The following is a 15,639-nucleotide window of genomic DNA, read 5'->3' as shown; positions in this document are numbered from 1 at the left end:
TTCGCTGCTTTCAGCTTCTAGCTTTAGTGGCTCTTTCAGATTCTGTGGATGCTCATTTGCTTCTCTGGGGCTTTCCTGTTTAAACCTTCTTGGTTTTTTCTGTCTCTTATCCTCTTATAAAGGACTCCAGTAAAAGGATTGAAACCCATCTTGATCCTCTGCAATGAGTGACATTTAATCTAATCAATTGACGGTTTTAAAGGAGAAGTAAAAAAAAAGAATCTCTCTCTCTCCGCTCTAGTCAGCCATTATCTCCTGGGGAATTCATCAAAGACCTTCATTGGATTTGCCAGCTCATGGCCTGGCCTGCAGAATTTGGACTTGTGCATCCCCACAGTTCCATGAGACACTTTTATAAAATTTCATATTTACAGATCTCTCCTGTTAGTTCTGTTTCCCTATAGAACCCTGGCAACTATAACTGGTTGATCTATAAGGTATGAATAATATTAAGAAAATGAGACTGAACTTCCACATAGTGAACTTGGACAAAAATCAGAAAATCCAACCAAAAGACTACCCAATAGCATGTATTTGTAATAGTACGAAAAAAGTGCTTTGCTGTTGCAAAATAAAACTTCTCCTTAAACTTGTTAATTAGGACATTTTAAAAATTAAACTATTGTATGAAAATTTTTAAAAAGACCCACCTTGAATGAGGTAGGTTACATCTCAATTGAAATAACCTAAGCAAAAGATCCCACCTACAACAGGTCAGCACCCACTGGATTAATGGATTAAAAGAGTTTAGCCTTTTCTGGGGTACATGACAGCTTTAAACCAGCAGGTAGTGAAAGAAAAAAACTGCCATTCAAGAAGTCTTTATCTGGCAAAACTGTCTTTTAAAAATAAGGAAGAGTTGAAGACATTCACATATAAACAGAAACTTAGAGAGTTAGTCACCCAAAGACCTATCCTACAAAAATTGATGAAAGGGGTTCTTCAGGTTGAAAGGAAAAGACAGGACTGCGAAGCTTGGAGCAGTGTGAAGGCATGAAGATCTTCAGTAAAGGTGACTAAATGGGTAAACGAAGAACCCAATAGAACTGTCTCCTCAATAGATAACTTTAATCTTTAATTCGTATGAATTAGAATACAATTGAATAAGAAATAATCCTGATAATCACAAAATATAAAGAAGTACGGTGGGACAAAAGTTACATAAAGAGGGGGAAATGTTCACACTAATAATGGACAATCCAAAGAGAAAATTTTAAAAATTCCATTTACAATAGCAACAAAAAGAATCAAATATCTAGGAATAAATTTAACCAAGGATGTGAAAAAGACCTGTACGTATGAAGCATTGCTGAAAGGAAACTGAAATAAATGGAAAGATATTTTGTGTTCATGCACTGGAAGACTAAATATTTTTAAAATGTCAATTCTATCCAAAGTGATTTACAGATTGAGCACAATCCTAATCAAAATTCCAAAAATCTCCTTTGCAGAAATGGAAAAGCCAATCATCAAATTCATAAGGAAAGGTAAAGGGCCTCAAATAGCTATAGCCACCTTGAAAAAAGAAGAACACAGTTGGAGGACTCACACTTTCCAATCTGAAAACTTATTACAAAGCCTCAATAATCAAAACAGCATGGTACTGGCACAAGTGCAAACATATAAACCAATGGAATAAAATTGAGAGCTCAGAAATCAACCTTCACATTTGTGGTCAAGTGATTTTATTAAATGTATTTTTATTGAGATATTTTCACACACCATACAATCCAAAGTATATAGTCACATATCACAATATCACATAGTTGTGTATTCATCACCATGATCATTTTCAGAACATTTGCATTACTCTAGAAAAAGAATTAAAAAGAAAAAGAAAAACTCCATACACCATGTACCTTTTACTCTTTCCTTTTATTGACCACTAGTATTGGCATCTACCCAATTATAAGACTTACAATAGAGCTAAGTTACTGCACGACAGTAACAAAATAAAACACTCAGAAGTAGATACATACAAACACGGGCAAGTGACTTTTTTTTCCAATCCAGTTAGTCAATCATTGTCAAAGATCAGGGCTATGGGATTACAGTTCAACAACTTTAGATATTTCCTTCTAGCTATTCTAAAACACAAGATCTAAAAGCAGAAATCTTTATAATGAGTCAATAGTCACAATCATTTGCTAAATCCAAATTTCTCAGTTAAACTTCCTTCCTCTCACTTGATTTTTCTCTCAATCTTCAGGGATATCTGAGCAAGGACCATTTTAACTTCATCATGAAAAAAAAAAAGAGAGAGAAGATAGGATTTAACAAATCAGTATGACTGTTGAGTGATTATACTGAAATTTCTTTTAGTCTCCAGTGTCTTGGAGCAGCTAGTAGCAAAATCCTAAAATTATGGAATTATAACCCATACTAAACTCTGAAATCTGTTCTACAACTAGTTGTTGAGATTTGCTTCAAATTTATGATTTTTTGTATATATATTATTTTCACAAGAAAGAAAAAAAGTTGATTGTGATGATAAATGCACAGTTGTATGATGAGATTGTATACTTTGGATGATTATATGGTATGTGAATATAAAATATATACATATCTCAATAAAATTGCATTAAATCTTTAAAAACCACAATTGTCTAGAAGTTATTTTTTAGAATATTTTGTTGTTCCAAATTTTATCATGCTTTGTCTTTCTAAAAGAGAGATAGCCATGTAACCAAATTACATGCACTATTAATAGACAACAAGTTGTATAACTTCCTGCCATCCTTTTCTTGCACATAGGGTGCTTCTTGAACTGTGAGAATGACACTATAATGTTTTCTAGCCCCAGAAAACAATACAGCTAATAAGTTTATATTATTTTACATTTTAAAAATTGCATCCATGATTTTATTTTCATCGTAACTATAGGTAGGCAAGGAATGTGCCTATTAGTAGTCCCATTTTACTGTTAAGATTAACATAAGAGAGTATTAAAGATTAGTTCATGTCACCTGCTTACTAAATAATGAAGAAAGGAATATAAATCAATCTTCTGCATTCAGCATTCAACATTTTAAATGCTTTTGCTATAACTGGTCAGATTTTTCAGAACAAAGAGGAGGTATAATTGGATTGAATGTCTGAATTTAATACAAAAGAACAGAGAGATGTTACAAAGATGGTACTTCAGTGGCACAATCATAATTTCTAACTTCACACCAATGGACAAGAGGAGGCTTCACAAATCACTTGGAAAACTTAATACTGCTTGAGATGAAAAGCTGTGCTGACCAACCATGCCCTCTTGCCTTATCTGTATTCTTAATGTGAAGAAATTCTGGTTATGTTTTTCTGGCGCCATTTATTTTGAGAGAGATAATTTGTCATCTCTGCTTCGTTCCAAGTCTCCATGATAATCCATTGTGTCTCTAGCAATAGATGGCCTTTCTAGAAAGGTTCTAGTTTAATTAGAACTCTAATATGGGCCTCCAAACAAGGGTGAAAACCTTATGAGGCTGTTTCACTTTAAAGGTAGCTCTGCACATAGCAGGCACCAAGGATGAAACACCTTATTTGCTTCATTTGAATCATTCCTAAATTATACCATGCTGATGATTTATGGTACTTAAATATTTTCTTAGATCAAGGGAAAATAAAGATTTCACTATGTTGTAAAATATGTATTATTTGCGATTTAAAAAGTGATTGAGCAGAGTTTTTAAAAAGCTTTTTATATAATGTAAAACTACTTAAAATTGAGAGAAAATATTCTTAATATTCCATAGGGATGACAGATTTAATATGCAACCTGACTTTTCAATAACTATGTCATGTCTGCTTCTGATAACCATCAAATAAAGTATGGCCCTTATTTAACCTTCTTATCATAACCATGGAAACATAAAAATGTCCACTACACCAGTAGATATACTGGTAGCTCACACCCTCACATATTTAAAGGAAACATCAAATGGAAATTTGATGTTCACTTTTTTTTGTGGTTCTTATCAGATTAATTATAGCAAAATACACAGAAGGATTTTGCATTTTTCAAGAGAACAATTAAATATTCATGGAGAGGTTTTTCTTCTTTTTTGAAGGATTTCTAAAATCACTGCCATGAAAATTTCACAGAATGAAAGACGTTGCTTTAACTAATTGAACATAGTCACCCACATCAAATAATGAACAATTCAGAATTTTCTCCCCTTTACTGCATCAAATCTCAACCATTCTCCAGTACTTTAATCACTCTTCTGAAAAGAAAATCCAGAAGCCTAGGTTCTGGATGCTAATGCCTGCTTGGGGAAATTCTACCATCAACTATTCCTTTTAGCACTTATATTTTCAATTATTACCCTAGACTAAAAGAAATGATCCTTTGGCCATACCTCTTTCTTAGAGAACCCACCACCAATATGATTTATAGAATTAAGAGTAAATTCAGAAATGGTATTGAGCACTGATTGAACCATATGAGTATCAGTAATCTTTCCTTCATTCTTATATTTTATTTAACACTTCATTCCTTTTTAAACTTTACTTGAAGGAGAAAAGAAAAAAATGTATCTATTTACTGAATTTTCTCTATATTTTTAGGTTCTTTTTGGAATGCTTCCAAAATTTTTTGAGCTTTTGACCTTTTAGAGCATGCATTGAAGTATCTTTCACCTGATACATGCATAGATTTTATAAATTCATCCACTATTAAGCCATTATTTGATTTAGAAATATAGCTTTGTTTTGTGAGAACTGAACTTTTCTCACTCTACTTTTTAGCACAGTGATTAAAATATGGACTCTGGGGCAAAATGTTTTGTTTATGTCCTTGCTCTGATGATGTATTAGCTACATGAGCAAGTTGCTTAGGATTTCAGAGGTAATATTTGTATCTCAGAGGTAATAGTTATACTTTATTGCAAAAATATTACACTTTAAAGCATACTGCAAATATAACTTATGATAGTGAATTTCATAAATTAATGTGACTAGGCAACATTATGTTGTCCTGTTATTTGGTCAAGGGACCACTGGTCTGATTGTTACTGAGAGTATTTCCTAGATGGATTTGCATTTATAATCAGTTGAAGCTTTTACAGATGGCTGATTACAGCTACAATCCACAAAAGAGATTGCCTTCAGCAATGTGGGGAATTTACTCTTTCAAGCAGTTGGAGGTCTTAAAGTCAGATTTGAGGATTTTAGAAGTCAGAAAGAAGAATTTCTACCTCTATTTCAGCCAGCTAACTTCCACTGGGTAATTCAATACCAGCATCTCAGTTTCTAGCTTTCTGCCTGCCCTATGGAATTTGGACTTGCCCGCCTCATGGTCATGTGAATAAATCCTATAATAAATCCCTTTTATGCCCACGTGTGCGAGATATTGTGTCCATTTCCCTAGGGAATCCTGACTACTCTATAACCATAATGAAGCAACTACTGGCTTAGGTAAAATTGGATGTGACACATCTGATTGTGGGTGTTAACCTTTGATTAGAGGGAGGTATAACTCCACCCATTCCAGGTGGGTCTTGATTAGTTTACTGAAATCCTTTAAAAGAGGAAACATTTGGAAAGTGTCAGAAGCAGCAGAAATGACAGAGCCCAGTTCTAACACAATTGCCCAGATGTTTGGAGATGCTTGGAGTCCAGCAGATGTCACCATGAGGTGTTAAGCAAGCAGAACCTAGAGAGAGCCAAGGGGAGCCAAAGAGATAAAAGACAGCCCTGGAGAAACAAAGTGAGGAACCCCCGCAGGAACAGAGGCTGAAAGCAACAGTGCCCAGGAACAAGGGACCAGCAGATCCAGCCATTTGACTTCCCAGCTGGCAGAGATGTTCCTGACCCATGGGCCTTTCTTGAGTGAAGGTAATCTCTTCTTGATGCCTTAATTTGGACACTGCCACTTCCTTAGAACTGTAAACTAGCAATTTATGTGAGTATACTCTTGTGAATATCTTGCTGTCACAGCACCATAAATTCCCTTTTTGTAAAAGCTGCTCCAGTTCTGTGTTCCGTTCCAGCAGCTAGCAAACCAACACAAGTCCAGATTTGTGTGTTAAATATTGAATGCTTCTATAATAAAGAAACAAGCAGATCTATTTCAATACAGATCTATAAAAATTACTGGTTACCCCCTTTTATATTAGAAATATCTTTATATTTAGGCATTTGTTGAGGAAGTATATACATAGGTATTTAACTGCTTCAATTATCACACTGATATATTTTCAATCAAAAGGATTATCCAAAAAATTTACATGTTTTTCACTAATCATCTAAAACATAGATCAAGGAAATATACTTTGGACTCTAGTATACAATATGTTGCAACAAATATTAATACCTTGAAGGATATTCAATAATTTGAGTATTTTAAATATTCTGGAAGCCCTGTTTAATAATTCTGGAAGCCCTACTTTCACATGGATGCACCAAAAATACATAAAAGTTAACAGGGAATCTGTAGTATTGCAGATGAATTTAGGTCTCTTTGTTTTGCTTTATTTTTTAACAACACTGACATAATATATATCTTTAGGGAAGGAGAGTTAGTTTTCTTCATTAATTGAATGATGAATCAAACTCAAAACTAGTGTTTTTAGAAAAGAACTATTTCTTAGAATTATAGATGTTTTGAATTGGAAGAAATTTTGTTAATTAGCAGATCTGTTCCTTAGTTCTATAGAAAGAAATGATAAAACCTAGAGAATTTGAGAGATTTTTCCAGATACAAACCCTGTTTTAAATCATGATTTGATTTCATCTCATTTTCTCATTTCTTAACCAATTTTACTCCAACATTCATGAATGTTCTTCCAACTTAAATAATTCATTTCCTCTAGAGAATACCACTTAATTTCTGCTGCTGGAGTACATTGCAGTTTATCCATTGTGAAAATGGATTTAAAAACTCTATCCTCATCGAAAGTATTTAATGAATGAAGCTTTCCAAGTCACTTTAACACGAGCAGTCTAAAACTGACATCAACCAGATTTACTGTAACAGAAAGAAGAGGAGGAAAGCCTCTAAAATTTAAAATGCTGCTCTTGTAGATTTCAAAAATGCTGTCTCTGCTGCCAAGAAATCTTAGATTTTGGATGATTTACCTTGAGAATGCTGAAGATCAATAGGAGGGTGGAAGGAGTAGAGGATGAGTGAAATATGGAGGAAAAACTCTGAAGAAAGCATAGTAGAAACCAAAAAGATCTGTAGTATTGGGGAAAAACAATGTACTGATCAGAGAAGCTTTAAACACTAAATGATGGAGAGAACTGTTGTTCGGGATTAAAAACAAAAACTTAGACAATCATAAAGTAAGGGAAACATTCACATATTTCCTTAACTGTAAACAAACAAACCATGAACTTTTTAGACAGTTTATGAGGTGAACATACCCCCTTTATGATAATAACCTGTTAGCATAGTGGCAACTAGTAAATAAGTAAACTGTTGTGCTCAGTGAATGGTAGATGACTACTTATGCTGTAGCACTGCACCTTCTCTATCCAGGCTATTAACATGTTTCTCAGAAGGACTATTTCAAAATAAGCTATGTTTTTAACAGAACACCCAAAGGTAAGCTCTCTTTCATCTTTTATAATGTATAAGATCTAACCTCCTCCTTAGAAATCTTTCCTGGCCCATAAATCTCATCACTTGATGTAAACATGATGTTTAATTTCAAATATGCCTTTATTTTGTCCTTTCTCTAGTTAGCAGCAAGACCTTCTTCATATTTAGCCCTACAGAATTTGGATCAAGATCATTATAGATAGTTCATTCAGTAGACTTATCCTCCACTCCCAGCCTCTAACTTTTGCTTGTAACTATAACTGCTATTAAAATATGAATTTTTAACATTATTGTTGTTCAGCAGCTCCCCAAATTTCAAGATATATTATCATTTTAAAAACTGTTTTAGATAGACAGTTATTTTCAAAGTTCAATTACCACAATTGCAATTACCTACAAATTGCAATTATCTAAAATTCATGTAGGATGAGCCCCAAGAATAATGTCTGAGAATTTTGAATAATTCTATGTCATGTACAGTACTATGTACCACATACAGCATGGACATAAAGCCTGGAAACATAATGAATATCACTTTATCTTGTATTGTAACATAGTTACAATATGTCCTTTGTTATGTGTTTCATCTATTCCAGACTTTAAGGCCCCCCAAATTCATTTATCTTATTGGGTACATCTGACATAGGAAAAATTTCCAAAAATCTTGCAGACTTCAAAACCATAATAATCTTAGAATTTGAAGGAAAAGTCTATAGCACAATCATCTTTCAAACGTGGGAATTCATTCTGGAAGGTTTCTGGCAAAAATTTATTCAGCTCCTGCCTGAATAAGTCCTGTGAAAAGGGGTTCAGGAATATTTAAGGCAGCCTAAATTGTTCAAAAGCTCAAATCACTAGAATCATTATCTTTGTACTAATATAAAATCTGCTTCTTTACAGGTATGCCCTCCATTTCACTTTGTTGAAGCTGCCAGAATGCAATATACCAGAAATGAATTGGTTTCTTTAAGGGGATTTATTAGTTTACAAATTTACAATTCCAAGGCCATGAAAATGTCCCAATTAAGGCATGAACAGGATGATACCTGGACTCTGAAGAAAGGCTGCCAGCATCTGGGACACCTCTGTCAGCTGGGAAGACAAGTGTCTGACGTCTTCTGGTCCTTTGTTCCTGCTTTTCATGGCTTGCAGCTTCTGAATCCAGTGGCTTCTCTCTGAGTGTGTGTGGGTGCTTCTTAGCTTCCCTGAGGCAAACTCTGGATCTTTTAGCCTAACATCCCCCAGGGCATTTTCTGTCTCCAAACATCTGTATATTTTCCAAAGGGTCTCCCTCTTATAAGAGTTCAGAAGGTGGATTACGACCCACCCTCAAGGGTGACGCCCATCTCCATGGAAATGACCTAATCAAAGGGTGCCACCCAACAATAGGTCTGCCCCGCGAGACTGGATTAAAAGAACCTGGCTTTTCTAAGACGCATAATGGTTTCCAACCAGCACACCCTCTGAAGGAATTGGGAATATCTGCTCCCTTTTGATTTGGCTGCCATTCAAAAGTGTGAAATACTGCCGTGTATTCTGCTTCAAGTACCATCCCGTTTTTGTATATCATGATTTACAAACTTAATATTTCTTGAAGGCATCCTGCCAAGAACTTATCATGTTATTCCTTTCCTTCTACTATAAATCTAGGGTATAGTTTCTTACAATATACCCATTTTTTTAGATGAAGAAATTGAGCTTGGAAAAATCAAGCAACATGGAAAGAAGCCAGCTTATAAATTCACATTTACTGACCTCAGACTCAATGATATTAAACACTGTGTAAGATCATCAGCTTCTGAAATTGACTAATCATTGAAGTGATAGGAATAAAATGAAATATTTATATGCTAAATAAATTTTTGGGTATACTGAACAGAATGTGCAAGTATAAAACCATTTCAGTTTACCCTGGACCACGATGTTCTCTTTGTGAGATTTGGTTTCTTTACTCTTGTCTTATATTTTAGTGAGTTTCATTAGAATTGAAACTAAGAATATAATGGTTAAATTTTAATTTTCCAATTGAGAACAATGTTGTGGTTTGATTGTCTGCTTAAATGTGTTGGAGATATTTTTAAATATAGTATCTGCCAGTATTTTGTGCATCTAGGAATTGAACATTCTTAAACTACTAATGGACTAATTGGTACACTTTTCTGTAGAACATTTGGCATTATATGATAATTTGATGAAATTTGGTTTACATCAGACTTGTGTTGCAGGTAATTAAGTACTTTGGCTCTCCCTTCTACTTCAAGTGCACAAAATGATCAAAAAAATATAAAAACAATAATATAGAAAGATATCCCTGGTCAGATTTAAAATCAAGATAAATATTTTCAGAGGCTAGGGAAAGGACCAAAATGCAAAGCTGTGAGTGGGTTAAAGCTGCACAATTGCTGAGCTTTGAGTTTAAAGAATGCAAGGGTAGTCAGAAGTAAGGTCGAAAAGGAATAGCCAAGAAGGAGACAAAAAGAAGTTTAGGTTCAAGGAAGAGCTACAAAAAGAACAACTGGCAACAACTCCATGTATTTAAATTAGATCCATTTGATAAGTAAAGTGTGACATGTCAAAGTTAAAAGCAGTAAAACAAAGCGACTCTCCACCCCTACACCACTGTATCTCCCTCCAGCCAGAAGAAAAACAAATAAACAAAAAAGAAGCTATTTACATCAGTTATAAACTCCCAAACTTTTCATTTAGTCTGCAATCAAATTTAAATTAGGAGCAACATATTGAGGGAGATTTTGTTTTTGTTTTAATTTAGAAGAAAAGGAAATAGAGGAAATACCATGTGAACTAATGAATGACCAAGTTTAAAATTCTGTCTGTAAGGTGTAAATTAACTTTTACCTCCTGACTTTGCACCACACAAAAATAATAAAGTAAAAAAGCATGTTTTTTAAACTAGGGCCTATTAAACTGTCGGCCATAGAACGTAAAAAGTTAAAGGTACAAATTGTCTTGGGGATAGAAATAATTTATATAAAAAAAGTTAAATCAGTGATTTCAATAGTGTGCTGGTATTTCCACTCTGTCCATTAATCCTTATGAAATTATTTACTCACATTTGCAATGAATGTGGAAATGTTTTAAGTCTAGCTCTTAAGTAATCTTCATAAACTTTAAGGAATGTTGAAATACTAACAGCTTCCATTCAACCAAGAGAACTCAAAGAAATGCAATGTTTAATTGAAAAGAATGCCCCTTGAAGCCAATATGTATTTTATTGAGAAATTAGATTTTATGAACAACAAAATAAAGAGATTTATTGTAAAAAAGACAAATTCTAATAAAGATGAATATGTTTGAAAAGAATAAGTAAATGAAATATTTTTCTATCATTGCAAGTAACATTTTAAGGACTTAATATGAGGCTAAATGACAAGCTAATTTGAATTGTAGAGAAAATGTGTTCTCAGTAAATATCAAAACTGTGCATTCCACACTTTATATTTTTTTCTTCCATTAACTTGCATATTTCAAGGTAGTTTGTCACATAATCAATGCTTCATGTCTCTGCATAACTTATGAGAAAGTAAAACAAATTAATAGGTGGTTAGGATAACCCATTAAACAATCACATTAACATTTCTTTTTAAGGTGTTATTTTATGATATGGATGTGAATATACTTTGAATAGTAATATAACTTTACAAGGTTTCTTATGGAAGGCAGAGGTGTCTAACCCCATTGCTCATTCCCTCTCTTCTAAAATTCCTTCTCCATTAGCTCATGTTTTTGACTTTACATTTTTTTGATAAATTATATGACTCTATTTCTGTCTTTTCTGGTTTTTTTTAGTTTTAAACTTTGATTTCCCAACATAAAAGATGAAAATTTAACTTGTTTTTACCTTGTTTGCCCATTACTTAATAGATGACCCCATTCTCTCAATTCATTTATATGATAATTTTACTTAGATCAATGTTTACATTATCAAAACAATGCAAAAGCTATCCATAGCCAGCTGTGCAGTAAATTATGATTTCTTTTCCTTTTCTCTAAGTCACTTTCTGTTTTCCGTTGTATTCCATGTTATCTTTTTTTGTTATTGTTTCAAACATATACTTTCTACCACATTCATTCATTCGACCCACATAATGAGAAATCTCACTGGAGAAAGTATGATTGCAATCTATTGGATGGCAGGCAAATTGGGTTGTCCTAGGCCAGAACTAGTTCCCAATTGCTGAGCAAGCAGAAAAACCCTCTCTGGAGTGCAAGTGGAGTGACCTGGTAGGCCCGCAACCACAGCTAAGACTGGCAAGTACCTTTCCAGTGTACAAGTGGGCAAAATACTAAGGCCTGGTAGGTAAGTATGAAACCAAGGTTCTTGGGTGCAGGTGACTGAGGCTAGTGGGACCAGAAGTACACCCAGACTGGTAAGCAAGAAACTTCATGGTACAGATGGCCAGGAAATTCAAGTCTGGACAGGCGAGGAGAAAACACCACTCTATAAGACAGGTGCGTGAGCCCAGGAAGTCAACCTCTGGGAATCACTGGGTTGCATTCACTAGCAGTCGACTAATGGGAATGCTGAAACTGACAGGGAAGCCATCCAGGTTGGTGCTGCTGAAACTTGACTGGGTGAATATTCCTGAATGTCCCCCTTAGAAGCCACTGGCAGCTGTGAGGTCAGAGAAAAATAGAAGCAAATGGAAGCACATGAGAACTAAGATGAGATGTCTTTTTTCCTCCCTAGTATCGCTCCAGTGTTCTCCACTGATAAAGTTTAACATTGTGCCTGCTGAAAAGATAAATATTTACAGGTTCAGCTTCAATCTCACAGGGCAGATCATGAAGTGTGGATTCGGAGGTGAAGGCAATGAATTAATAACTGTAGCACCTACTCTTGCAGATGGTACTTACACCCATTTTCTCAGTCCAGAGACCCTGTTTTCTGCATTCTAGAAAACAAAACAACAGATATTTGTTAGTATAGGAATGAAGAATCCACTGGGGAAGTTTCCTGCATTGAGTGCAAGAGGGAGAACTGGGGTTCAGTGTTTTATTATTTTTTTTTTTTAACAGGCTTTCCACATATTTTCATTGTTTTAGAATACTTGCAGCCACCAATCTTGCTTCATCCATTTGGGAGTCTTCATGTCAATTTGGTTTGTTCTCATCTTCCCATATTCCTGGCTGAGGATTCAGTTTTCTTAGATTTGCCAAGCAATAGATACTCAGGACCAGCTACATAATTTTTACCACCTGGTGAAAAATGAAAATAGGGGACCCATGTTTAAAAAGCATGAAGAATTTCAAGTCAGTGGCAGCAGAGCAGTAAATTAACCATATGGTCCTGAGCAAATGCGCTGGTCACATATCCATGAAGCAGGCCCAGCATTTACTCCTCCTCCATCTGTTTTCAAAGTTCAAAGTGTTCTTTCTACTGCCTTTCCTTTGAAATTTCTCTATTCTGTAAAATTATGCTTTAAAACGTATATCTCTAGAATCTCATTTTTCTTGGGAATTACTGTGCTGTCTCTACCTGAAACTTTGGCATTTACATATCTAATGTAATGGAAGGTTTGCTGTTCATCACTTCAAATGAACCGTCCAAGTTCTGACTTCATATATGGAGATATGAAAACATGAAATTTTAAGTTTCATATTTAAAAAGGGAAATATCAGTCATTCTCTATCAGCAAATTTTGATAATAGAGACTTCTTTTAATCATCTCCTGGTAGAAGTGTCCAATATCATGATCAAAAAAGAGAAAGTGGAATGTGAAGTTCTCTTTCTCCTTAATTTCACTCAAATCTTTCCTTCCTTACATTTTCTTCTCTTTCTATGTCTTCTTCTTTTTCTTCTCTTCCTTTTCTTTCTTTCTCTCATTAACTATTGAAACAAATTGTTAAATTTCAATGGCTTAAGGTGCAGAAATTATTTAGCATACAACATGTAAAGTGCATATTCTTCAATGGCAGTCAGGTACTCTCCATGTGGCATAGATGTTGGGTTACTTGCATATTTTTGGCTCCACCATCTTTAAAGCCTGGTTCCAAGGTGACCAGAGGAAAGAAAAAGCATAGAGGATAATTTAGGTATATATCACATCACATATTCTATTGACTCATGCTTAATCACACATTGCCCTCCATCTATAGGAGAAGTTGGGATATAGAGTCTACCTGGGTGCTCAGAATGAAGAGAAAATATGTTAGATTATTAGCTAGCAATCTTTTCCATGCCAGGGTAGTGTCTGTGTTCTTAGGTCTTATTTGATATCATACTAATTCCTGGCAACTACTCAATTATAAAGGATATATAATATCTCTCTCTAATATTTCTTGATTCAAGTATATGAAGTGTTATCTAGGTATGAAACAATCTTACCACCATTTCTCTCAAATATATTTAACATTAATTAACTCTCAGTAGAATTTTGACTCTTAAGTAAAGTTACAATAATTTAACAAGGTCAATTTTATATCAAACACTGCTTCTCATTACTATGATACATACTTTAAGGGAAAGCCCTGGGTTGAACTAGTAAAATAAACCGCAAGTATTATGCCATTTCTTCTGTTAGCTACTTACTCACCAAACTCATTAGTTTTTCAGAAAGAGAAATTTGAGCTGAGTATCCAGTCGCTACAGTTTTAATGAATGTTCATATAGCATAAAAGTTCAAGTGGTTAACATTAGTGGCAAAGCAAAGAAAGTAGTACTGTATAAGGAAGCTGAGGCATTAGTGCCTAGGAACCAACAAGTAAAAATGAAAACTTATGAGACAGAAAATTTAGATTCTCTGGAAATCACAACCCAATGATTTTGTATTTGGGCAAGAAGAGTGGTTTATCATAGCTACCATAGTAAAGAATAGAGAATCTGTTCATTTAGCCAGCTCTAACCAGTATGGTTGAATTTCTGCTCCTCTCTAAAGTAAGTGTTCTATAGTGCCCTTTAATGTTTTAGTTGGTCAATATTCCATCACTTACTGAGAACATGGAAGAGCTTACTAAAATTTAACTGAAAATCTGATTCAGGTTGACACGATGGCAGCAAAATAAGATTAGAGAATGGCACTTCTCAAAATCTGTATTATAATTTTTTCACAATATATTCTTCAGCTGCAGATACAAACATAAAGGTTCTAAATTTGAAGTTGAGTATTAAATTTTCAACAGGTTTCTTACCCTTGCTATGAGAGATATTGGAATAATGAAGTCATGAGAAATATATACTTAATATTTTTTCTCTTCTATGATATTGTCTTATAATCTTTCTTTCTTTTCCACCTGGAAACTTAAACATGATAGTTACACAATGATACAATCTCAAGTTGTAGTCTTTTTTGATGACTCTAGGGCTTGGTTCTCAGAAAGAATCCAGTCACTTAAACATTAGTAATGCTTTCAAGTACTTTTTGGCTTCACTTTGTTGATTATTCTACATGGTGTCTCTGTTTCTAATCTGACTCTTTTCCAGTGAAAATTGTGCCCATATCCCAAGCTGATTTTGAGAAACATCTCTTTATCTCTTTAATCACTTTTCACCAACTCGATAATCTCCGATGACCCTCTTTTGGCCCAGTTTATACATTGAAGGTCTTCATTATTTGGTGTCCTTCATCTATATAATTAGCAGTATCAGATTGGTCTCCTCAGTGATCCACAGGCACAACATAAACGTGCAGTCACACTTTTACTCATACTACTCTTAAAACAAGGAATGGCCTAATTATTCCTATAAAGCAAGATCAAATTCTTAAAGTTTCACAGGATCTCCTGAGATCTCAGCAGGCCACACTCTTCTCTTCACCCTCTGAGCTTGTGTTGTATTTAGGTTGCTCTCCAATGAGCTTTATGCTTTAGTATTGTTCTTAGAGAAATTATTACAAACACTTTGTTAAATTGCCAAATATCTTTTAATATTAAAAATTAAGACATGGAAAATATGATGTGGTAAGAAATCCATGCTATTTGCTGGAGATAATGTAAATTGATAAGACTTTCTACAGTGTAAATTTGACACTATCTATTTTGAGCTGAATAATATCCATAAGCCAATTAACTTCTGAAAATCCATCCTATTTTTCTGCCTGGCATTAAACACCTGAGACTCAAAACACTTGAATAAAGCTGGTTAAATGTAT

The 15,639-nt window shown here is 34.3% G+C and overlaps 1 long non-coding RNA gene across 4 annotated transcripts in view; it reads right to left on the bottom strand.

Moving 5' to 3' along the window:
* The window catches only part of LOC143648003 (uncharacterized), a 122,848-nt gene extending 113,956 nt beyond the window's left edge, over window positions 1–8,892 (bottom strand). For 2 of the 4 annotated variants that reach the window (XR_013158308.1, XR_013158305.1), the window contains exon 1: window positions 8,578–8,891. This is a non-coding gene — a long non-coding RNA (uncharacterized LOC143648003). Of the gene's footprint in view, window positions 1–8,577 lie in introns of all 4 variants that reach the window. The other 2 variants (XR_013158307.1, XR_013158306.1) reach the window with 2 other exon arrangements.
* Between the last annotated feature and the right edge of the window lie 6,747 nt (window positions 8,893–15,639).

This window comes from Tamandua tetradactyla, chromosome 10, assembly GCF_023851605.1.
Source record: "Tamandua tetradactyla isolate mTamTet1 chromosome 10, mTamTet1.pri, whole genome shotgun sequence".
Lineage (NCBI taxonomy): Eukaryota > Metazoa > Chordata > Mammalia > Pilosa > Myrmecophagidae > Tamandua > Tamandua tetradactyla.
The sequence above is the reverse complement of the archived record's forward strand: the minus strand, read 5'-3'. Positions and strand labels throughout refer to the sequence as shown.